Consider the following 24,559-nt stretch of genomic DNA (forward strand, 5'->3'; position numbering starts at 1 on the left):
AAAGCTGTTTAAACAATTACTCGAAAGGGCAGGCAGAATGGTGGTTAGGCTAAATGGCGTCTATTTTCTTTCTGGCTACAAAATTATAAGCACCTAGAAGGCTGCTGGTCCCAGATGGTCCTGGGATAGTTCTAAACAGCAACAGGACCCCCAGACCAGACCCAAGCGTAGGCCAGAGGGAATGGCTGGACCAAATTCTACAGGGGGCGTGGGTCTGGCCCCCCGCAGGCCTATCATGGGGTGATCAAGCTCACTCACCAAGCATGGCGCTGATGAGCCTGTTGGGACGGGCCCGGGCAGATGTGGAACAGAGAGTGTTGAAATACAGCCCAGAGCCCTCCCGGATGGGGCTGAGCATCGGGGGCGGCGTGTAGGCAGGGCACTGGGACAGTCCCTTCAGCAGACGGTCCACCAGGAACACGGGCGAGCACAGGCAGCTCTGGCGGCATCCTCCCGGGCCCGGCTCCCCAGACATGGAGGGCGGAGGAGGGATGAGCAGTGCCTTGGGCCGTCGGAGCTTCTTCCTCTTCCGCTTCCTGTGTTGGCTGCTCTCCTTGCTGTCTCTCTCTTCCCCGTCCTTCTCCTGTCCCTGGAGAAGAAGAGACTTCAGAACCACAGCGGTCACCTGAGGTCACCGGCCCCACAGCTCAGTCCTCAAGATGGCCTGAGAGTGGGAAAGGGTACTGACCAGCCAGACGCACACCCAGCATGGCCGTGCCCAGAGTCCTCAGCGCAGGAAGCCAGGCAGGGCCACCACGCCTGAGCCAGACTCCAGACCCTAAGCCGGGTGATATATGAGGCTAGGGCCTTCTCAGGCACACACACCTCCCAAGGAGAGGCCCTCACTCAGACCATTTTGGAAATTCATGTCCGTTTTTAAAGTGACTGGCACTTAAAGTGTGGGGGCCAGACGGATGCAACAGCATGACAAAAGGAAAACCTTTTGCCCTCAAAATGACAGCAGCTTCTGGGAGACAAACAGTGGGCTCCACGCATCCCGTACCCGGGTCCAGCAAGAACGTCTCCAGGTGGGGTCTTCCAGCACAGGCTGAAGAGACGACGGCTTGACCTTGCTACACTCTCTCTTACCTCCACACAATCTCCCCTCCTCTCTGCCCATCTTACCCCTCCTCATCCTCCAGCTCTCAGCTGCAACACCCCCTTCCTCAGGCAGGGTCTCTGGTGCCCCCGGGGCTCCTACAGCTCCCTCTCCCAGCCCGGCCCGTTCTGGGTGGTCAGTGTCCGGGGATGGGTCTATCTACTCCGCTGGGCTGGGAGCCCCAGGAGACGGGGGCAGGCCTGTTGTGGTCGCTGCAGTGTCCCCAGCCCTGCCCAGCACAGGGCCAGAGACAAGGAAGTTCACTGGAGGCTGAATGGATGAATGAACATGCAAATCAAGCCCTTCTGGAGTCAGGATTTGGGGGCTTTTCTCACAGCTCCCACTGGAAGCTGGAAAGCAGCTGGAAGAAAGTGTACCCACCTTGCTCCCCGGGGGATGGTTCGCTGGAGCCACAGGCACCAACACAGGGACCACCAAAGGGGATGCGGTCATGTTGTCCAAGGACTTCCTGCCTCCCGGGGAACACTGCCTGTCCCCCTCCGGCCTCAGCACCTGTCTTGGTGGCTTGCAAAACTCCATGCCACACACCTACACACAGAGAAGAGCCAGCCCTTTAAGAGACACAGTACGTAGGGAGCAAGGGGCCCCTCCAGAGCAGCACAGCCCTGACTCCCGGCCCCCAGCCAGGCTCCCCGCAGGAGGACGGCTCCATCCTGAGATGAATGGCAGCTTCGCGCCCCTTCACCTGCGGCTCCTGCTTCCCTCGAGGTGACGGCCACTGGTCGCTGTGAAAACACATGTGGCTGCTCAGCCCTCTCTTGGTGTAAAACATCTGGCTGCAATTCTTGCAGACGTAAGTGCTCCTTGGCTCTGCCCAGTCTGTGGGACCACCATTGTGCTGGTTACTGTGGGGAAGAAAGGGAGAATGGGACTCGGTCCCCAAACACTGATCCTCTGACAGCTTTGGACGAACCCTAAAGAAATGGAGATGATGCCCCCGATTCTCCGTGGCCTGGTGCTCGCCCCTTCAGGAGTGAAGCATCCAGAGCTCGCTCACCCAGGGCCAGCACATCAAAGCCACCAGAGGATTCCTGAGGGGCTTCGGAACTTACCAGCCACCCGGCATGTTCTCCTCCTTCATCGGGTGGGGGAGCCAGTAGATATTTCCACCCTGAAGATGAAAATACATCTGAGCCAACATATCAGAAATGAGATGCAAGAGTGAAAACTATAAGACTTGGAAGAAAACACAGGTATAATTCTTGGTGACCCTGGAGTAAGCAGTGGTTTCTTGGATGACTCCAAAACCAAACAAAAGGCAGACATATTAGACTTCATCAAAACGTACAACTTCTGTGCTTCAAAGGACATCATCAAGAAGTGAAAAGACAGAATAAGAGAAGAAGTTGCAAATCATGTATCTGATAAGGGACTATGTATATTTCTGTATCTGTGATACATAATGAACTCTCACAGCTCAAAAATAAAATCACAACCCAATTTAAAAATGGGCAAAGACTCTGAAGAGACACTTATCCAAAGAGGATATACAAATGGCCAATAAACACATTAAAAGATGCTCAGGATTATTAGCCATCAGGGAAATGCAAATTAAACCATAATAAAATTATCATTTCCCACCCACTAAGGTGGCTGTAATCAAAAGAACCAACTGGACAATAACAAATGTTGGTGAGGATGCAGAGAAACTGCAGGCCTCATACACTCTGGGTAGGGATATAAAACAGCACAGCTTTTTGGAAAAGTCTGGCACTTCCTCCAATAGAATTACCCTAGAGCCCAGCAATTCCCCTCCTAGGTATTTCCCAAGAGAAATGAAAACATATGTCTAAACAATAATCTGTATACAAATGTTCATAGCAGCGTTATCACAATGGCCAAGAAGTGAAAACAACCCACATGTCTATCAGTTGATGAATGGATAAATAAAATAGGGTGTATCCATACAATGAACAACTTACCAGCGATAAAAAGGAGTGAAGGTCTGACCCATGCTACAGCACAAAGGAACTCTGAGAACATCATGTGAAGTGAAAGAAGCAAAAGACACAAAAGGCCACGCAGCATTATGATTCCAATCACATGAAGTGTCCAGAATAGGCAAATCCATGGAGACAGAAGGTAGATGCATGGTTGCCAGGGGCTGGGAGGGATGGAGAGATTGCGGGTGACAACCAAGGGTATGGGGTTTGTTTTTGCAGTGATGAAAGTGTTTTGGCAAAGAGTGGCAATGGGTGCACAACCTCCTAAACAAATTGGATGGTGCACTTCAAGATGGCGAATTAGAAGGCACGTGAATATTAAAGCTGTGAAGGGCTTCCCTGGTGGCGCAGTGGTTGAGAGTCCGCCTGCCGATGCAGGGGACACGGGTTCGTGCCCCAGTTCGGGAAGATCCCACATGCCGCGGAGTGGCTGGGCCCTTGAGCCATGGCTGCTGAGCTTGAGCGTCCGGAGCCTGTGCTCCGCAACGGGAGAGGCCCCAACAGTGAGAGGCCCGCGTACCGCAAAAAAAAAAAAAAAAAAAAAAAAAAAAAAAAAAAAAAAAAAAAAAGCTGTGAAAAAAAAAAGAGGAGGAGGTAGCTGTGGTGTGACAGGAAGGATGCTGGACCTCGGAACAGCACGAAGAGACGTGGCCAAGCTCTCTGCGCCCAGGACCTCGTGGGCACGATGTGGGAGGACCCAAGCTGCTCCACAAGGGCGGACCGGCGCCAGGCCTGCAGCAGGGGACAAGTCGGACTTATGGACCTGTGATTCACAACCAGAATAGACACAGCATTTCACGAACAAATATCAAGGGCAAAGGAGCTGTGCCTTTACATTCTCTGAAGAAGTGAAGGAGGCAAATCCAAAAGGAAGCGAAATGCAGAACGAAAGCAAATAGAAAAAGTTTAGTGAAGAAACATGATGCAAAGTGTCTCTGACAACTCTAAAGCCCTGTTCTGTTTTGTGTGTGTGTGTTGCAGGGCGGAGGGTGATGGAAGGAACCATCACTTCTCTGGACCTTCATTCCCCCCTCTGTAAACAAACTGCATCTGACGATTTGCTGAGGTTATATACAGTGCCTGGACAAGTCAGAAACACGGACACAGGTAAGGACGACACTCTGCCTCCCGCATGGTTAGGTCCCGTGAGAGGGCCCTGGTACCTGGATCCTGTTGAATATCATCAGCTTGGACTTGGAGTCCCAGGGAGGATCCGCTGGAGGCCCGGCCGACGACGAGAACGAGGCCATGGCTACCTGGCTTGGAGAAGCCGCACAGCACATATTCATTTTCACCTTCTCCTTCCGGAAGCCTGAAAAGTGCTGGGCCCTGGAGTTGCCAGAGATGAGCCTGTATCCTCGGCCCTTGGAGCAGGCCGGGCCCTCTTCACCTTTTGTGGCCCCGGAAGCCGCGCCATTCTCAGCCTGAGCCTGCTTCCCTGTGAGGTGGGCTCTGGATGGTTCCTCTCCTCCGAACAGGGTCTGACGCAGGGCCCCGGGGGAGAAGATGTCCCACACGTCCAAGGTCCCTTTCGAGAATCTCAACTGCTAGGCCAGAGAGGAGATGTCTGGGTTCCCAGGAGGGTCCAGGGACGACGCTGTGAAGGCAGGTGGAGCATCAGCCACTTTTGGTCTTCCCTTTGTGTCTGGGTTCACTCTGCTGGGGGAGGCCTCTGTGGGGAAAGCAGGTTTGGATTTTCTCCTGCGGGTTAGGGATCCCTCTTGCTCAGGCTTCATGGGGCCAGCATGGAGAGTCAACACTGGGCGCCATAGGCGGGGGCTACTGTGGCCATGGCCCCTGCAGTGACTTCAGGGCAATTTGCTTGCTGTCGGGTGTGGGAAGCTGGGAGGAGGCGGCGGCACCTGGGTGTGGGAGGAGATCCGCTGGGACTTGGTGATCATCTGGAACACCTGCATCTGCTCGTGGCTCACCAGAGACTCCTGAGACTTCAGAAACAGCTGCCGGAAGAGCGGCGTGGCTTCCGACGGGAGGCCGCTGGACTTTGGGCTGTCCTGGGGGCCAGGCTCACCAGGGTTCTGCCACGAGGAGTCGCAGTCGAACTTGCGCCTCTTGGAAGCCCAGGAGTCGTCTTCTCCGCTGGTTCTAACATATCTGGGGTCAACCGAGGCCTCCCCTTGTGCTTTCAGGAGCGTGGGAGGGAAGGGCGGCATGTCCTCCAGACCGGTGCCCCAGCTGGGTGAGGGCTCCCCCGCAGGGGAGTCGCTGCTGAGCCCGGGGCCAGGCTCGGAGCCCTACCGGGACAGAACTGCAGAGGGCTTGTGGACGACAAACATACTGTTTCCTTTGCTCTTAGGGCTGTCCGACAGGTTTCGGAGCCACTGGAAACTGTGGCTTGATGGCTGGGAACTGGCGGGGACAGTCTGGCTATGCAACAGAGGCAGGCAGGCGGGCAGGGGAGCGCCCTCGGGCCAGCCCTCCAGGGATGATGGGGGCTGGAGCAGGGGCAGCTCCGGCTCAGCTGCGTTGGGCCGCTGTTCTCCGCTGCTCACGAGTGGATGGCTGTGAACACGTCCGTGCCCGGCTCCTTCCGTGGGGGCCGGGGCTCCTAGGGAACCTCAGTGCCCAGGGCTCCTGGGGCCGCCGGGGTGCTGGCTGGGCCCCAGAAGGAGGACCCTGATGAGGGCAGGGAGGAACAGGCCGTGTTCCTCCCTTCGCCGCTGTCTGAAGGCCCTCCCAGGGCTGGCCCGGGAGAAGGGGTCTTCTGTCAGACGATGCTGCTCATGATACAGCACAGGAGATCTCGGTTGGGCAAGAGGGAGCTGGGGGATGGGGCTTCCGGGGGCACCAGGGACCACAGGCTCGCGGGTGCGGGCTGGCTTGCCACCTCGTGCGCACGGGGTGAGCTCCCGCAGGGCTCCTCCTCCGGGGGGTGTCCTTGAGGATGCACAGGCCGTGCTGGACCTCGTAGTGCCAGTGCAGGGAGCGGTAGTCGCAGTAGCTCTTGCTGCAGCCCTGCGCACTGCACACAAAGGGCTTGGTCTTCTGGTGAGTGAGTGTGTGCCCAGTCCTGGAATCACATGAGGAGAAAGTTAGCGGGTGTCTCGGCGTGGGTCACTAACTGCAGGAACCCAGGCGTGTCCCCAGGGGGCAGCAGCATCGCAACTCAGAAACTGTGCTCAGACCCTATGAGGAAAGACCCCTGCTAAGGCCAAAGCCGTCTGGAAGGGGGAGCTCTTGCCCTCACCCCTAAGCAAACCCCTAATCTGAGATTTAAAAAATCAGTGGGAGCCAAGTCACAGTTCCCCAAAGTGGGTTCCTAAGGAACACAAGTCTCCAGGGTTGCTCCCTGAGGACTTGGGCCCAGCTGGCAAATAAGTTTGGAAAAAACACTCTTTACTTCTTGGAGGTTCCTAGTAGCAAACTGAAAAGCCACAGAGCAGATAAAGAGAGATCTGTTGAACTTTCCATGTCTCTCAAACTTATTTGCCCACAAAACCATTTTTTTAAATAGACACATTTAGCATCCCCGAGAACCAGAGATGCAGAGTTCTGAGAACGCACTTGAGGAAATGCTAACTTGGGGATGATCCTTCCTTGAACAAAGGAGTCTTTGCCTTCCCACAGGAGTCCTCTAGGCAGTGACCTGGGAACCCGACAGCAAAAAAAAAAAAAAAAAAGAAAGAAAAAGAAAAAGCCAAATTTGCCTATAATTTCTGCAAATATAAAAGAATGCAAGTATGTATTATATTTACATCATACTTATACCTGCATTAATACATTATAAATATAAACAAATGGGTAAATCACCCTCTGGGTTCCCAACAATCCTACTCCGTATGGTTCTAATCAATTGGACCCAGTAAATAATGAAACCCTTTCCCGAACAGGGACCCTTGGCCTCCATCTGAGGGAAGCAGCAGAGAGCGCATCCGGAGACCCACTTTCTAGCCCTAACTATTACCAGCTTGTGACAGGAGTAAACCATTTCCCATCCTTAATGGCGAGAGGGGAGAGGATACAATGAAAGCGGGATTCATCGAAGCCTCAGTCAAGGCTGGGCGAGCTGTAAACATGCAAGGGATCGTCCACTCCCACGTACCAGTCTCTCAGTTTGAAAGTCTGTCTCTCCTCCCTCGGCAGCAAGAAAAGCTTATCATTTCTAAGACATGAAGAACAAATGGGATTCTGCTCCTCTTACACTGACCTTGTTTTTTAAAGTCAAGTTTAAAAAAAAACTGAGTTAATAAAAGGGGGAATTAAGGAAAAAAAAGAGTGAACAGTCCATTGCCATGTTCTAGAAACAGGCATCTCAGAACCCCTTAAGCCCTGGTGTTATCCCAACGTATATTCCTCATGGAGTGCGTATCTGTTCTGCTCAGACACCTACCAGGGACTCTGAAAATTTCTCTACAGAGTTAGCCAAACTCCCTCCATGACAAAATAGCCTCTGGAGTGTGTTTTTAAAGCACAAGGGTCCTGTCTGCAAATCGCAGCGGCACTCTCCTCACTGCAGTGAATCTGGAGGCTGGGGAGGGCTGGCTGTCCGGGGCAGTGTAGGCCCTGCCCCCCACAAACACTGGCCGTGGGAGGAGAACAGGTTGCACACACCTGGGACACCTGACGGTGGGGGGCGGTGCAGGTGGATGGGAGGGGATGCAAAAGAACCAGGAACACGCCCAGCCCCCATTAGCCCCCTGAACAGACGTCCCGACCAGACTCCTACATACAGGTGGTCCTGACGCTTAAAGGCCTTGCTGAAGATTTTGCACACGTGTCTCCTCTCCTGGCTGTGGGTCGGGTAGTGCTTGCTGAGAGAACTGGCGCTGCTGAACACCTTCCCGCAGAGGCTGCAGTCCAGGAGTGTGTTCTGTGGGGAACTGTGCTGCCGCTTTCCTTTCCTTGTGCTCCCAGACGTGGCCCTGCCTCCTTTGTTAGCCTCTTTGGGCACCTTCACCACGCCTAACCCCAGGTCTAGACAGAGGGAGAAAGCACAGGTTATGACCTCCGGGGACATCGGAGCCCGGGAGGAAGCACTCTACCACCCTCGGACCAACTTCAGCAGCTGAGTCCAACTCAGGGCGTTGGCCGAGAACCCCAACTTCAGCAGCCGCACTCGCAGAGAATACCAGGCTTAGCACCAGGTGAGGCGGAGAAGGGACCCTGGTCAGGCCACCCCTCCAGGGCAGCACCCAATCTTCAAGCCACACTTGGGGGGTAAGGGAGGGGACAGCAACAGTCTGAGTGCTTCCAGGACAGAGTGACTCGACAGGCAGGGCTTCATGACGGTAACATCAACAGCACACTTGCAAGTGCAATCCAGAAATGCACAATGCAAAATCTTAGAAAAGTTTAAGTCCTTTCTCCCAGCCAATTCCACTCTGGGTTTTTTAATTAAGGAAATTAAGGCAGATCTGTACAAATTAACGGAGATCTTGCAGTGAACTGCAAGCGAGTTAAATGCAGCATTGTTTTTCCTGGTGAAATGTGAGAAACCACCTAATAACTGACACGAGGGCAGGTGGGTGACTGTATTCTGGTCTCAATGGTCTATGGCGCAGGCATTTAAGATAAAACTGTAGGAAAATATCTGATGACGTGAAAGGATGTTCATGCCATACCACTAAGTGCTGTGCCAGTAACAAGAGGATTGCTGAAAAACGGAATGATCTAGTCTTTAGAAGGGACAAATAAATTTGAATACAAACAAACACAATGGGATTGATTGGTAGGATCATGGATCAACTTAATTTTCCTTTTCCTGTCTATCTGAATTTTCCATGTTTATGTACTTCTTGGGTAAATGATAAAAGGTATTTCCATGAATCACCTCATCAGAGGAACAGGTGAAGAGACTGGGAATGTCCATGTGGGAGAGGGAGATGTCTTCAAGTAGCTGAAGGGCCAGGATGCTTCTGTCTTGCTACAAGGGGCAGAGCTAGATTTGATGAATAAAAGGTAAAAAGAGGGTCTTCCCTGGTGGCGCAGTGATTAAGAATCCGCCTGCCAATGCAAGGGACATGGGGTCGAGCCCTGGTCCAGGAAGATCCCACATGCTGCGGAGCAGCAAAGCCCGTGCGCCACAACTACTGAGCCTGCGCTCTAGAGCCCACGAGACACGACTACTGAAGCCCACGCGCTCAGAGCCCGTGCTCCGCAACAAGAGAAGCCACCTCAATGAGAAGCCCGTGAACTGCAACGAAAAGTAGCCCCCGCTTGCTGCAACTAGAGAAAGCCCACATGCAGCAACGAAGACCCAATGCAGCCAAAAATAAATAAATAAATTTATAGTAAAAAGATGTGTAAAAAAAAGTATAGGGAAGCTGATTTTAAATCACTAGAAACGTAAGGACAGTGGATACAAGACCTAAGAACTCTGCAGGCTTGCTGCTGTGTTCCTAGCTCCTGGGATTCCCATTCCTGTACTCGTAGGCACACAGTAACTGTTGCATGGATGAATCATGGAAGATTTTTCTACCCCTTAAGATGGATTAGACTGCCTCACGTGATAGCAAGTTTAAAAACTGCCCTTCATCTAGGATGCAGCAGAGGCTGGACCCAAGAATCCAACAGGTCAGGGCGTGCATACTGCACTAAAGGACCCCAAAGGCTAATTCTCTGTGGCTGAGATGTAGCTTGAGAGACACAGCAGAAAGGAACCTCGACTCTCATCCCAACTCCGTCTCTGGCCATTTGTCACTTAACCTGTCTGGTCTACATCTTCTTCATAGGAAAAGCTGCTGTGTTGAGTGGTCGAATGATTCTAACAGTTTAAATGAGGGAAAATAGGACTCCCATGTGGGAAAGTCCTTGCCTTGATAACTTACTTTTAAAATGTTCATTAGAAGGCTTCCCTGGTGGTACAGTGGATAAGACTCCGCGCTCCCAATGCAGGGGGCCCGGGTTCGATCCCTGGTCAGGGAACTAGATCCCATATGCATGTGGCAACTAAGAGTTCGCATACCACAGCTAGGGAGCCTGCCTGCCACAACTAACACCTGGTGCAACCAAATAAATAAATAATAATAATTTTTTTTTAAAAAGATGAGTATTTAAAATAAATAAATAAAAATAAAATAAAATAAAATAAAATGCTCATTAGGACCTCCCTGGTGGCACAGTGGTTAAGAATCCGCCTGCCAAGGCAAGGGACATGGGTTCGAGCCCTGGTCCGGGAAGATCCCACATGCCGCAGAGCAACTAAGCCCGTGCGCCACAACTACTGAGCCTGCACTCTACAGCCCGCAAGCCACAACTACTGAGCCCACGTGCCACAATTACTGAAGCCCGTGCACCTAGAGCCCGTGCTCTGCGACGAGAAGCCACCGCGATGAAGAGCCCGTACACAGCAAAGAAGAGTAGCCCCTGCTCGCCACAAATAGAGAAAGCCCGCGTGCAGCAACGAAGACCCAACGCAGCCTAAATAAACAAACAGAAGTTTTTCTCTAAAAATAAATAAATAAATAAAATGCTTATTAAAGCAACTGTTAAACTAGAGAACAAAATGTGGTTTCAAAGAAATTGGCAGGGACACTGAAAAACAGGCACATTGAGTCACTGGCCCGGGAAGCCACTTGCTCTTCCCAGAAAGCATGTGCACAAGCTCTAAAACTGTGTGTGTTCTCCGACCAGCAAGCCTACACGGAGGAATATGTGCGAAGAACTCATCCAAGAGAAAAGTCAATGGAAAAGTTATTCACAGATCCACTGTAACAGTCTATCAGGCAAGAATATGGTCCGACAATACAATGCAATAACCATTACAATGACAACCGAATAGTCTACCTTCATATAAGAAAGCAGACTCACTAAGTTTTAGAAACTTCAAATGAATTAGACACTTAATACATCCCTGCAAAACCATGTGTACCCTAGTGGCCTCACCTACGTTTTTTAAAAATCCACGTGTGGGAGCCATGGTGGGGATTTTAATTGTTATTACTTTTCTTTATTTTCTAACTTTTCTATATAAATCTATATCACTTTCTAATTAAAATATATAAGCATATCCATTTGTATGAATCTGAATTTAAGTTAGAGAAGTGTAAAGAGTTAAAATTTAACATTCAGTGGATTTTTTTTAATAAGGTAACCAAAAAAAAAAATCCTCAACTTTAAAACAAATTAGGAAAAATTGAACTAGATTAATGCTTTGTAACATTCACTGGGGGGCACAGACCCATATGAAAATCTGGTGAAATATCACAGTTTCTCTGCCCAGCAAAACGCACACGTACTCACCCTAGCAGCATTTTTAGGTAATTTTTGTGGTTCAGGTTGAGAACCTTAATTACTGTAACCAGGCCTGGCCCAGCACCTGCAATACCAAGGATGGCCTTGGTTTCTAGGATTTCACATTTAGCCATGGTTCCAACACGGGGACAAGGCGACCGGCTTGTCTACATTGTGTGGAGTGCGGGCCTCGGCAGTCTTTCATTCTAGCGAGTATGCAGGACAGTTCTTGAGCTGCTGATCCCAATTAACATTGACATTTGTTCTGCAGGGCTGTTCCGGATGTGGCCTTCCATGCATGTGGTGTGATTATAAATACGAAGGAGCTCTAAGTCAACTCGTCTAAGCAACTTACCCAAGAACCCATGAAGTGGGTTAAAAACAAAAATCAAATTTATCCTATGGCGGAAGTCTGAAGGTAAACCAAAAGGTGATGTAACCAACGTCTCTGACTGTTCCACTAGTTCTCCCTTTGCTCCTCCGCTGCGGAAGAGAAAGACTTAGAACTGCATCAATGGACTGTGGGAAGGTATTCTAACAGTATTGGTAAAAATCACTACCATCTGTCCAGTGCTTCCCAGCCTGCAAAGTACTTTTACTTTCATTTCTTCTTTTGCTTCTTACTGCTGGCACTCTGGGGGGAAAGCAGAGTGGGTATTATCGTAAGGCAGTCTGAGATTCTGGATCTGCATACTCCACCAGCGGCTTCATGGAGTCACTGTCCTTCCCTGAATACACGGACAGGGCATCCAAGTTGTCCTCCAGCATCTTGCTGGGCGCGTCAGGCATCAGGAGGCTGGGGTCCAGGTCCAAGTGGCTCAGGCCGTCGTACAGCAGGTCTCGTGAGCCAGGCCCCAGATCCCGGTTGAGGGTGTCGCTGCATTTGAGCGCCTGGCTCTCGGGAAACGAAGGGAGGTGCATCTCGGATGGAAGGGTGCCCTTGTCCCCCAGGCTGCACTGGTCCATGGCTCTCCACTACCAGGTCTCAGCCAACAGCTACTCTCTAGACAAGCAAGGCTGTGTAAGGAGTCAGGGAGGAGAGAGCTCTTGGTGGTGTTTATTTCCTGAGAATGAACGAGGACGAATCACAATTATGAGATGGCAACACACATGGTGGATAGAGCGTGGACTTGGAATTCAAACAGACCTGTATGGGGGTTTGTTCTCGGCCACTTAACAGCCACATGACCTTGGGCAAGTCACTTAAGGTCCATGAGCCCTAGTTTCCTCATCTGGAAAATGAGCGTAAGAGTACCTCCATCATAAGATGGTTGTAAGGAAAAAGCAACCGAAATGTCCATCAACAGAGGAATGGATAAAGAAGATGTGGTACATATATACAATGCAATATTACTCAGCAATAAAAGAGAACAAACTAATGCCATTTGCAGCAACATGGATGGACCTAGAGATTGTCATACTGAGTGAAGTAAGTCAGACACAGAAAGACAAATATCATAGGATATCACTTATATGTGGAATCTAAAAAAAAGGGATATAAATGAACTTATGTATAAAACGGAAGTAGAGTCATGGATGTAGAAAACAAATTTATGTTTACCAGGGGATGGTGGGGGGAAGGGATAAATTGTGAGATTGGGATTGACATACACACTACTATATATAAAACAGATAACTAATAAGAACCTACTGTATAGTACAGGTAACTCTACTCAATACTCTGTAATGGCCTATGTGGGAAACGAATCTCAAAAAAGAGTTGATATATGTATATGTATAACTGATTCACTTTGCTGTACACCTGAAACTAACACAACATTGTAAATCAACTATACCCCTATAAAAATTAAAAAAAAAGAAGAAGAAGATGAAAAAAAAAGATGGTTGTAAGGAATAAATGAAAGGATTTTGGCAACATGGTGGACTAAACTGACCTCTTTCTCCAACTATAAACACATAGAGATATGAGAAAAGACCATTTTTAATACAGAGTCAAGCTCAAGAGACAGGTAAGACCCCAAGTGCCAGCAACAATGAGGAAACTCAAAGCCACAGGTGCGAGCACAAGTTGGCCCAAGGGGAAAGTCAGACTCCAATACAGGGCCTGGAACTGTCATCCAATATGGTGACCACCAGTCACATGTGGTGATGACACACTGGAAATGTGGCCCCGAATTGAGACCTGCTGTGAGTGTCAAATACACTGGATTTGGAAGACTTAGTACCCCAAATAATTCATTTTCATATTGATTACATGTTGAAATGATAATATTTCGGATCTACTGGCTTAAATGTAATATGTTATTAAAATTAATTTCATCTACCTCTTTATTTTTTAATGTGGCTATTTGCAAATTTTAAATTATATACATGGCTCATATTATATTTCTCTTAAAGAGCACTACCCTGGAGGCTGGGACCTGAGGTTGTAACAAACACATGGAAAAGGAAACAGGGACTTGAGTTCACAGGCAAGGGAGACCTGGGACCCTGGAAGAGCCAAGCCATCCACAGGAAAACTAAATAAATGAAAGAAAAACACCGCACACAAGCCTTGAAAAGCATCACAAGAACTAGTTAAAAACAGGACGAGAGACAACAAAACCTAGCAGAGAAAAGAAGAAGACACAAGGGGCAAGGACATTTTTTAAAAGAAACAAATGAAACTTCTAGAAATGAAAGACTTGTAAATTTAAAACTCACTGGGAGGGTTAAACAGCAGATAAACAGTGCTGAAGAGACAAATAATGAACGGGCAGAGCAATCTGAAGATAATTCTCCCCCAGAATTCAGTGCAGACAGAGAAACAAATGGAAAATACAAATGAAGAAGCAAATGCAAAAGTCCAACATATGCCTAAAAGGGGTCCTGAAAGGGAAGAGGAGAGGATGGAGAAGACATGGTACCTCAGGATGGCGGAGGGATTTCCAGAACTGCGGAAACACAGGGCTCCAGACTTAAAGATATGATTCTTGAAGGTATATAGTTAATCATGAACAAGCACTGCAAGGCCAGAGCAGGACAAAAAAAAAAAAAAATGAATTCACTCCTCGACACACAAGCAGAACTGCAGAACCCTAAAGACCAAGAGAAAACCCTAAAGACTACCAGGAAGACCAGGCAGATCATTTACAACTTCTCAACAGAAACGAGGCTAGAAGACAAGGACTACCACCACCTGCAGACTGAGGAAAGGCAGGAGTCAGCGCAGAACTCAATGCACAGGAAAACCAGGATTCAAGAGTCTACACAGACTTTTCCAGACAAGGCATAAGACTGTACCTTGTAGACTTTGGCTCAAACACTACCACAGGTTTTGAATCATTTAGTAAAAACAAAAAGAAAGATGAAGATTCACTTCATACTTTAAGTATTCACACTCAAAGAATCTAACCGTAACCGCCAGAGAAAAGGAATAAACTATGTAACATGTAAACTAGTAGAATTGATCCTAAAAAGAAAAAGAGAGAAAAGAGTCAAAATATTAAAATCAGAAATTAAAGAAGGGACATCACTCATGATCTTACAAAATTCAAAGGATTGTAAAGGAATACTATGAACAACTGCATGCCAACAAATTAGGCAACTCAGACAAAAACGGACAGATTTCTAGAAAGATATAAATTACCAAAACTGACTCGAGGAGACAGAATATCTGAAAAGACCTATAAGGGTAAAAAGCTTGAATTACTAATTTAAAAACTTCCCACCCATGCCAGCATAGAAACAGTGAAAACAATCTACCTTGTCTGAACTGTGGAAAATAGTAAGGTTCACAGCAACCAAGCAAACACTTATCGAAAGGTGAATGAACCACCCCCGCTTCCCCACTCTCCAGCTCAGCAGTGATTCTGAAGACAGCACCCCCCTTCTCTTGTGGGTTCCTGGTGTGGGAGGGAGCAGACAGGACCTTGTTCTCAAAGAACTGAGGCTGTCTGTCCTGACCTGTCAAATAGCTTCGGAAGGTCTAATGAAAAGGTGTTGCCTTTGGGAGTTGCCTTCTGAGTTGTGTCTAACTCAGAATTTGCTCAGAGCAGAGAGTGGCCATGGGGAAGGCATTTGTCAAAAACATTCAAGGCAGTCAACCAGTCACTGCAGCCTGGGGCAAAGGATATTAACTGAGGCCGACAACAGACAGCACTGAAAGCCAGGGAGAAAAGCTGGAGAGTGAGATGCTTTGGGGAACAAGGGCTCTGAAAGGGCTCCACACTGGCAGTTTCTTACAAAGCTAAACATAAACAGGGCCTTACCATACCATCCAGCCATCGCACTTCTAGGTATCCACCCCAATAAGCTGAAAACTTATGTCCATACAAATGTTTATAGCAGCTTTATTCATAACTGCCAAAAACTGGAAGCAACCAAGATGTCTCTCAACAGAAGAATGGATAAACGAACTGCGGTACATCATATAATGGGATATTATCCAGCAATAAAAAGCAAAGAGCTATTGGACTTCCCTGGTGGTGCAGTGGTTAGGAGTCCGCCTGCCGATGCAGGGGACACGGGTTCGATCCCTGGTCCGGGAAGATCTCACATGTCGCGGAGCAACTAAGCCCGTGCGCCACAACTACTGAGCCCACGTGCCACAACTACTGAAGCCCGCGTGTCTGGAGCCCACGCTCCGCAACAAGAGAAGCCACCGCAATGAGAAGCCCGTGCACCGCAAGGAAGAGTAGCCCCCGCTCGCCGCAACTAGAGAAAGCCTGCGCACAGCAATGAAGACCCGATGTAAGCTGTAAGCTGCCTGCTGAATGTTGAAGGCCTGTCCCAACACTCACCCAGATGTCAACTGCAGAGACTGTGAGTTGTTTGATGTGGGGTTTGTTTGCTTTGCTTTGAACATTTAAGGAAATCTCTGTCAAATGTCTCTTTGGACACTTAAGGAAATCTCTGTCAAATCTCTGAAGAGAGACTTCACTGACCACGCGTGACAAAAAATACAGTCTTTCTAAAAATAGCCTAGAGAAGTCACTAAACGAACAAACAATTAGAACCCACACTGGACAACAGCAAAGCCTGGGGTGGAGGTGCGGGGGAGAATCTGATTCCCAGAGGTACCATATTATAATATTCAAAATGTCCAGTTTTTCAACAAAAAGTTATGACGTATGCAAAGTATGGAGAGGGCCATCCATTTCACATAAATGGCATCAAACAATATGCAGCCTTTTCTGTCTGGCTGCTTTCACTAAGCATAGCATTTTCGAGTTTGATCCCCCCCTTGGGGCACATATCATCACTTTATTCCCTTTTATGGATGAACACTATTCCACTGTGTGGATAGAACACATTTTCTTCATCCATTCATCTGCTGATGAGTATTCGGGTTGTTTCCATTCTGGGCTATCACGCGTAATTCTGTCCATAGCGAGACATTTAATAAACGCTTGACGACTCACTGATAAATCGAGTGGATCCTAGAATAACTGGAGTTTGGGCTAGTTTCCTAGGCCATAGGTTTCGACTGTTTTGAAACCTTTCATGTTGCAATGGAATAGACTAGCTGCAAGTGTAATGTCTGAGTGTCACATTATGTGTCCACCTGTGTGTCTGTGTTAAGTAGCCTACTGAGGGGGCTCAAAGTAAAGTTCACTGCAGGTCTGAAATCCTGTACCACAACTCCGGGACCCAAGTGAGTTTCAGAATTCACAATCTGAGGGATTCAGAAAGGTAAATCAATGCATACACCACACTGTAAGTAACCGCCAGTGGGTCCAGGGCAGCACCTGGTGACCAAATCATTCTTCCTGCATTGAAACCCTGACAGCTCACAGTAAACAGAATAAATAAAGACAGGAAAGAGCAATATGTGAGTTCAGGTGTGGCCACAAAGAGGTCTGAGCCACCTCAGTATTTTCAGAGCTTCTGGGAATTCTAAATTGCAGACAAGGGAATGTGGATGACAGAAGTTTATATTTTAAGGCAAAGTGAATTTCTCTGCCAATTCCAAAGTTTCTTCTACAGTGCTGCTCTAAAGTGTTCCCAGCACTCCAAGGGGAAAAGAACCCATCTCCTTCACCTCCCGACTATAAAAACAAGCAAATAAAATAAAACATAAAGCATTACTTAAAAGTAACATAAAGCAACATCTTATAAAGTAAAACTGTAAGCGTTTTCTCCTTGTCAGGTAGCACACCAAGTGCTCTTCGGGCCTTAATTCACTCACCCCTCACAACGACCCGGAGGTCGGTTCTATCATTACTCCCACGTTGCAGAGAAGAAAAGGGACTCTGAGAGGGTAAATCATTTGTCCACACTCACACAGCTAACAGGTAGTTGAACCAGATCTTAAACCCAGATTATTTTTTTTTGTATATATTTATTTTTGCGGTACGCGGGCCTCTCACTGTTGTGGCCTCTCCCGTTGCGGAGCACAGGCTCTGGACGCACAGGCTCAGCAGCCATGGCTCACGGGCCCAGCCAGTCCACGGCATGTGGGATCTTCCCGGACCGGGGCACGAACCCGTGTCCCCTGCATCGGCAGGCGGACGCTCAACCACTGCGCCACCAGGGAAGCCCAAACCCAGATATCTTGACTTTAGAGCTTGTGTTCTTACCCGCTGCACAATACTGATTCCCTATAAATTAATCTGTAGACTGCACTGCACCAATTATACTAGAAAACACAAAAGGTGCCAATGGGGGCGGGGTGGAAGACAGGATTATGTCTCGGGATTTCCCCAATGCCGAAATTGCCTTCCTTCCAACATACTCCTATAGTCCATAGAACAAACTGGTCCGGTTACAACCTCAGGCAGGCACGCCAGAAGTCCAAAGGCTGGGCTTTGACATTTACATCCTTTTCCAGATAGTAAAGCAACACCCCCCCCACCCCGCTCAACCAGTACTGAACTTGCTCTTGTTCTGTCAACAGATAAATTCAATTCAACAAGTTTTAGCACCTTCTATGCACAGAGCTCCCCGCTAGTCCCTGTAGGGCAGGGTTTCTGGTCCCCTGGAGACATTCCCAAGCTTCCAACTACTCTTTTTTTTTTTTTTTTTTTTTTTTTGCAGTACGCGGGCCTCTCACTGTTGTGGCCTCTCCCGTTGCGGAGCACAGGCTCCGGACGCGCAGGCTCAGCGGCCATGGCTCACGGGCCCAGCCGCTCCGCGGCATGTGGGATCTTCCCGGACCGGGGCACGAACCTGTGTCCCCTGCATCGGCAGGCGGACTCTCAACCACTGCGCCACCAGGGAAGCCCCCAACTACTCTTTACAAGACTTTTGTAATTTTGTGCTTTCGTTTTGAGAACAATCTAAACAAGAAAATCTGTATATCTGGATTATTGGATTACCACTTTATAACCCAGTAATACTACCATTTGGTTTCAATGCCCGGGCTTTGTTTAGGATTGCACTAATGCCACTAACGCTGACTAGGACTACTTTAATTGCTGCAGGCTAATGAGAAGAGGACAGAGGTGGATTGAGCTCATGATAATGCTTTTGGCCTCAACTAAAGCCAGTGGACATCATGGTACAAGTGGAGGTTTTGCTGCAGTTCAAACTGAAAAAGGGATGGGAGATCTGAGATACCACAGGGCCTGTTAAACCCAAAAGGGCCCGGTGTGGCAGTCTGCAAAGTATTTGTTTCAAGGAAGCCGTTAAATTCCAGCAAAATAGCAGCCCTCTCATTAAATTAATGTTTGTAATTTGAGTTACATTAGTTCGGTTGCTTTGTTTCTATTTGATTGGCAAATTGACTTTGGCTTTATGGTGGCACGAGAGCTGTAAGCTTTAGGAACTTGTGCCTCATTTTAGCATCATTTAGGCCTTGTTTAATAGTTTAAAAAACAGTTTAAGTCAACACTGGGGATCCAAAGCAATTTTATTTTTTTTTTCTTTTGAAAAAGGCCTATCGGGGCTTCCCTGGTGGCACAGTGGTTGACAGTCCGCCTGCCGATGCAGGGGACACGGGTTCGTGCCCCAGTCCGGGAGGATCCCACATGCCACGGAGCGGCTGGGCACATGAGCCATGGCCGCTGAGCCTGTGCGTCCCGAGCCTGTGCTCCGCAACGGGAGAGGCCACAGCAGTGAGAGGCCTGCGTACTGCAAAGAAATAAAATAAAATAAATAAAAATAAAAATAATAAAAAGGCCTATCATTCCACGACTGGTGGGGTAGGAGGAGAAAGAGATTCTCCTCTGAAATGCTACAACCTCTTGGGAAAGTAACCCACCATAGATTCTAGACCGCAGCCATAAATCCACAATTAGGTAAATAATATTTACTGAGGCCTTGTTTGGAGGGAAGGGAGAGAACAATTTCAATATCTACCTGTTCTATAAAAATGTTTTACTCAGCCTGCAGTAAATTTCAATATTTTTCAATTAGTTACCAAGTTGAAAAATTTGTCAGACTTTTTTTGGACAGAGTATCACTGTCCAAAAGAACTTTCTGAGCTGCTGGAAATGTTCTAAATCTGCATTGTCCAATGACAGCCACTCAGCACATGCAGTTAATGAGCAGCTAGAAATGCAGCTAGTGCAACTGACAAACTAAGTTCTTTATTTTATTTAATTTTAATTAAGTTAGCTACAAATGGCTTGTGGCTACCACCTGGGACACTGCATTGAAAATAAGGTTATCCAAATTCTATTTAAAAACCTGGGGAAAAATATCTGATGCTCTGTCAACACTGAGTCCACAAAGCAACAACTGGCTGGAGCTGAGAAGCCACAGCTGCCTTTAGACACAGCATGCACTCTCCAGTTTGCCACAGTCCTCACCACTCCCTAACCTCTCACACCTGGCCATACCGCTCATCTATATGCCCTGCCCAGCCCCTCGAGACATCTGAATTTATGACACTGATTTTGTGCCGTTGCCCTTGACCACCTTCTCTTCACTCGGCTTTACCAAATGAAACGCTTCCAAAGAAGACCGAAACGCCCCCTCTACTGCAGAGAATACTCCCAACATAACTAAGTCTGAGGTTATTTCCCCCTCCTCTCAACTCTGATAAGCACTTGTCTGAAAATCCATGTAACACTCATCCTGAATGGCTTCAAAATTTAATTATCTTTCAGGTTCTTCTATTTTCCCCCGGACTATAAGCTCTAGGATGACTTTGACTCTACCTTATGTGTCTATACTTCTGATAGCATCTTGCTGGTCACAGAACTCTGATCAAAGAAGGCTCTCAGCATCCCTTTCCTTATGAGTGACAGGATTCCATTGGGCCACCTCTCTTCCTCTTTGAGCAGCCCTAACCTGTTGGTGTGTCAGCTTTGCCACCTCCCACTCCCCACCAAGAGCCACCTTCTCTTCCTCTCTGTGCATCAGTGTTACCAGGGAGACAGTGATCATGTCTCAGTAACATCAGGTTGTTGGGAGCAGGGAGGTAGGAGAGACTTGCAGCTTTTACCCCGCCGATGCCAATTCTTTCCTTATTTTCCCACTCCAAACATTGTTGTAAACTACAGGCTTCTTTTGTTTAACCTACACAGTGTTTTTAAAAAGTGGATCAAAAAAAAAAAAAAAAGAAAAGAAAAAAAAATTGGATCAGATTGCCTGAATACCCCAAATATAAAAAATAAATAAAAATTGGATCAGCCACCAACATTTTTTTTAATGGGGAGATTACACCTAGAGATATGACTTTCTGCCTTCTCTTGAAAATGATTAGATTTGATATTCCCGGATAGGTAATAATAGGATAGAGTGAGGGACAACGGCCATCTCTGGATGGGGCAATGGCCTCCAGGTCCCACAGTCTCCACTTACCTTCCGGCCTGGCCCCCATAATAACAACCATCATAATACTAAGAATAGCAGCAAACATTTACCAAAGCGTTATCATGTTTCAAACATCACTGCAATCACTTATATATCACTTCATTTAATTCCCACAACATCCCTTTGAGGCATAAACTATATTATTGACCCTATTTTATGGATGAGGTGAATAAAGTCCACACAAGTTAAGTAACTTGTCCCAAATCAAGGTTAGCATTCAACCCTGGGAAGTCTGACTTCAAAGCCCTCACCCTTAACCACTCACTGTGCTGTGATTCCACGCTTGACGCTGGGATTCCTGCCCTATACTCTGCACTTACATTCTTCACTTGAACAACCAAGGAAAACTCCTCCTCTAGCCATGGAACCAATATAGAATTTTCACCGTAAGTTTCACTCATTTCCTCTGATCGCTCATTTAAAAAGCAGATATAAAGCTTATGCTGGAAAACAGAACGACATAGAGGAATCAGAAGGCTATGATTGCACTTGCCAGAGAGCCTTCTTACATAGAATTAACTAAACGAGGAAGAGACATCAAAGTTTCTCACTCCACAAGCTCTTCCTACCAGAAAATGCAGACAATCGTTAAAACCTAGAATAGACATTTTCGTAGTGAGGACAATGAGAGGACCCCCGGGGTCCTCGAGAGTCTTTCACGGAGTCTCTGAGGTCAAAATTATTTTCATAACAATATTTAGATGTTATCTGCCCTTCCTATTCAGTGAAACTTTCCAGGGGCTACAGGACTTATCTCAAAAGGCTGAATGCAGAAGCAGATATAAGACTCCAGATGACTCTAAAAATGTAAAACGGGACTTCCCTGGTGGCACAGTGGTTAAGAATCCGCCTAACAATGCAGGGGACACGGGTTCCAGCCCTGGTACGGGAAGATCTCACATGCCGCAGAGCAACTAAACCCGTGAACCACAACTACTGAAGCCCATGTGCCTAGAGCCCGTGCTCTGCAACAAGAGAAGCCACTGCAATGAGAAGCCTGTTTACTGCAATGAAGAGCAGCCCCCGCTCACCAGAACTAGAGAAAAGCCTGCGCACAGCAACAAAGACCGAACGCGGCACCCCCCAAAACGATGCCACTATTCTTGCTAAATTTTTTATCTTCTGAAATATAGTTTTTAAATTAAAATGTCAATTATGTTAATATATAATGGGTTTACTATTGCTATTTTTAAATGAATTAATTTTTTAAAATTTATGTTTAAACTTTTAATACAGCAAATATCAGCAGATACAGTTCACATGCACAAAAAGACCCTGAGGTCTTCAATAATTTTTAAGTGTAAAGGGGTCCTAAGATAAAGAAGTCTGAGAACTGCTGCTCTCAAGAGAAAAAGTCCAGCATGGACGCATGGGCCCAAATAGGTGTGTATATGTGTCTAACCTAAACCCAAAATTCCAAACTGGTGGCCAGTAACGTGTTTTGCAAGCTCCCACACCTTGGTGTGGTCTTTAATAAGGTCTTTAAATACTTATATTTAAATACTTTAATAATTTAAAATTTAATAATTTTAATAAATATATTAAATATTTAAATAAAGGTCTTTAAATACTTATTAAATTGGTTGTCAACATTTAAAGATCAAAAAGCTTCACATAAAGACAGTGTTCTGGTTTCTTCTGGAAAAAAAAAAAAAGAAAGTAAAAGTTCTGGCAACACTGCCCCAACATTTCCACTTGGCCATTTCCACTGGCTGGCATCGCTTAGATGGGGAACACAATCTTAGGTTTGCCAGTCTGGGCCTTTACCTGCCCATCCCCTGCAGGTATCTAAGTTGCTGAGCTAGAGAAAAAAAAAAGGGTTTCTTTGCAATAAATGATAAAACATACACCAATCTAATAAATGTCTGCATTCCTACAGAGCAGTCAACATGTACAATAAATAACCCTTTTCCTCATCTGACCTCCCAAAGCAGCAACTTCTAATGGTTTCACCATTGGTACAGAGACCCTTGCATTGATGAGAAACCCTTCTGAGAAAGAAAGGAATCCATCTGACAAAGTGGATGTCCTCAGACAAATGCAAAGGGAGGAAACTCACCAGGACAAGTGCGAGTGAATGAAAGAACCTCCAGGGAACAGGAGGGCCCAGTTTAGGTCGCACAGTGAAGGGGGTTCAGGTGACAGACCATTAGATATTTCCTCCTGGAATGCTGGGTAATAAATTCGGGACACTCATCCAACTTCTTTTGCCCTGAAAGCAGGTGGTGGAAAGGCAGGGGCAATCAGAACTTGGGTCGCCAAAGCAAGGGCACAGGTGTAAAACTGGGGGAGATTGGCAATTTTTGCAAGAAAGAAGAAAGCAACACTGAACTGGGGAGATCTAGGTAGGAAAAGGGATTTTGTTGTTAGAGGAGTTATCTTCTTTCTTTCCGTATTTTTCCTCCCTTGGGAAGGAACCTGGAGAGCTTTGCTGGGAGAAGCCTAATAGGGGTGGAACTGGTGAGGAAAAGGGGTTTTCGATGGAGAGTTGGGGAAGGCGGTTGGAACAATAAATATTAGATGAGAGAGAAAGTGGAAGGACTGAGCTGGTTTGTTATCAGTGGAAAGATCTTCCAAACAGGGGGACTCTTGGTGGGAAGAAAGAATTTTTACTGGAAAGTGATCCTCAATGGAAGAGAAATCTGGGAAAGAAAAAATAATTTCTTTGCTAGAGGAAGCTCCTAAAAGGAGCGGGAGGAGCGTAATCAAGGAGTCTGGGAGGGCTTTTTGGTTTTGCTGGAAGGTCCTAAAAGGAAACAAATCTGGGTCCCCTAAAGGGAGGGGGTCTCTTCAGAAGGAAAGGAGATTTTAGCACCAGGGGCCTAGAAAGCAGAGGGCGAATGCAAGGCCGACATGCAGAAAGTGAGGAGGTCGGGTAGGGCCCGCGGTGCGAGCTGGGGAGCTGTGAGGGGGCAGTTGGGGCCTCGGGGTGGGGGGCGGGATAGGAAAGAAAAGTCGGCCCGGGCCTCTAAGGAGAGTCTTCTCCAAGGGGGAAGGGGCTGCGGGGATGCAGAAGGTGCGTGACGCGGTGCGAGGGGCACCCGCCGCGCCTGCTGCGCCCCTCGGAAGGGAGATTGGGCCCCCCTGAAGAAGAAATATAAACGAATTCGATTTTAAAAGGGGGGAGGGGTTGAAGAATGAGGAAGGGGCGGGAAAGGACGGGGTAGGGAGGAAGGGGAGGGGGGCAGGGGCAGCAGCAACCGGGTTTTACCCGACCCTGGGGTCTCGCGCGCCGGGCCTCGAGCCTTGCGGGCCTGCCGGCAGCCGCCGCCTCCCCTTCGCCGCCCGCCGGCCGGCCGGGCGCGCACGCGCAGCCGGGCCCGCTCCTGGGGCTGCCCGCTAACCCACAGCGCAGGCGCGCGTGCGTGGCCGCTGGCCGCCCCGCGCCGCCCGAGCTTCCGGCGCGTGCCGCCCGGCCGCGCATGCTCTGAGGCTCTTAGGCCGCCGCCGAGGGGCGGGGCCACTCGGGGGGCGGGTCTTGGCGTGGTCAGGTGACCAGTGGCGGGCGGGAAAGGAGGCGGTTGGTCGCCATTTGGGAAGGAGGGCGGTTGAAGGCGGGAGAGTGTGAAGGGGCAGCGGGAAAGGAGCTGCGGGGGAAGGGGCC

The 24,559-nt window shown here is 48.1% G+C and overlaps 2 pseudogenes across 2 annotated transcripts in view; both read right to left on the reverse strand.

The window, feature by feature from the left end:
- Positions 1–11,387, reverse strand: part of LOC307066200 (zinc finger protein 541-like) — a 31,321-nt pseudogene extending 19,934 nt beyond the window's left edge. Inside the window, exons 1-7 of the transcript in view lie at positions 11,339–11,387; positions 7,752–7,995; positions 5,639–6,091; positions 4,227–5,315; positions 2,173–2,231; positions 1,806–1,965; positions 259–589 (exon numbers count right to left, since the gene is read on the reverse strand). The product of the transcript in view is annotated as a zinc finger protein 541-like (transcript). The remainder of the gene's footprint in view (positions 1–258; positions 590–1,805; positions 1,966–2,172; positions 2,232–4,226; positions 5,316–5,638; positions 6,092–7,751; positions 7,996–11,338) is intronic.
- Positions 1–12,351, reverse strand: part of LOC307066770 (zinc finger protein 541-like) — a 59,162-nt pseudogene extending 46,811 nt beyond the window's left edge. Inside the window, exon 1 of the transcript in view lies at positions 11,913–12,351. The product of the transcript in view is annotated as a zinc finger protein 541-like (transcript). The remainder of the gene's footprint in view (positions 1–11,912) is intronic.
- Between the last annotated feature and the right edge of the window lie 12,208 nt (positions 12,352–24,559).

This window comes from Hyperoodon ampullatus (genome assembly GCF_949752795.1).
Source record: "Hyperoodon ampullatus genome assembly, chromosome: 18".
NCBI lineage: Eukaryota > Metazoa > Chordata > Mammalia > Artiodactyla > Ziphiidae > Hyperoodon > Hyperoodon ampullatus.